The following is a 1,325-nucleotide window of genomic DNA, read 5'->3' as shown; positions in this document are numbered from 1 at the left end:
TAACAGAGAATACCACTAGGGAAGCTACAGTTAGATTTATAGTTCACTTATCCCTCAAGCAGAAACCTGAAGTTCTGGGAAACTCATTCAGTCAAGCAATGTCAAGAATAACTCAACTAGAACGGCGTTTCAGTAGGCAGTCCCCACAAAGCACGAGTACTGTAACATTTTTGACGAGTATGAGGTCATGGGGCATATAGATAAGGTCAGGGCATGAAGGTGGAAGCTATTGTCTATGTCATCATCTAGTTTTTATGCTTAGTAGCTCAACTACAAAAACTAGGGTTGTATATGATGTACCTGGTAAAACTTCTAACAGTAGGTATTTCATTGAAGGATATATTAATGGTTGTAGCGGCAATACAAGAGGATTTTGTACTAAGATTTAGAATGCATACCTTTGCCTTCACTGCAGCTATTGCTGAAATGTAGCAGTAAGTCATGGTTCATGCAGATGACAGGAACGTTCAGCGGATTATCTAGAGGGAATCACCTAGGGATCCACGCTGTCCCTATTAACTGACAACTGTAACATATGGTACAGCAGCAGCAGCCTTCCAAGCTACCAAATCTCAGAAGCAACTTGCTGAAGATGAAGAATCAGGTTCCCCAGAGACGCACAATTTGTTCGCAGAGATTTGTATGCTGATGGCCTATAATCGGCTGTGACAATAGACAGAACGCTCTTCAGTTGCAGTTTGAAACTATTAATTTACTAGAGAGTGGAGGATTTCACCTCTGAAAATGGTGTGCAAACCACCCAGCATTACTGGAAGCATTTAGGACAGTCGCCCAGGTGGCAGATGTTACCTAGTAAACACAATAGAAATCTAAACGAAACCTCGCTGTAATAATACACATGAGCAAGTATATTACATACACATACGGCGTGAGTCAATAAGCATACACAAAGGCTGGGTCTGCAAACCGAATCGAAGTCGAGTCAACACATGTTTAGGTCAGGTTAGGTTCATAACGAAATATTTTTCCATTTCAACTGATTCTCATGTCAGAAACTTGTCACAGAAGTAAAGTTTAAAATACCAGTTGCCCTAATTAATTGTGATACTCTTGCCATAAGGACATATCACAAAGAGTGACAACTCATCGCCTTCCTATTTCAATACCCCGTAGCAATGTCTGAAGTGATTTTTGTGAACGAGGTAACGTTGCTTTCATTTCGTAGGAGTCTTTGATGACATTTCGTGCTCCTTAGATATCATAATTGAATTCTGTACGTAAGTATTTGACGAAATAAAACCAAAATTAATAAAATACTGCGTTCGTCATTTGTCATAAACTATGTTATCAAATACCACCTCGTA

This window comes from Anabrus simplex, chromosome 10 (genome assembly GCF_040414725.1).
Source record: "Anabrus simplex isolate iqAnaSimp1 chromosome 10, ASM4041472v1, whole genome shotgun sequence".
Taxonomy (NCBI): domain Eukaryota; kingdom Metazoa; phylum Arthropoda; class Insecta; order Orthoptera; family Tettigoniidae; genus Anabrus; species Anabrus simplex.
The sequence above is the reverse complement of the archived record's forward strand: the minus strand, read 5'-3'. Positions refer to the sequence as shown.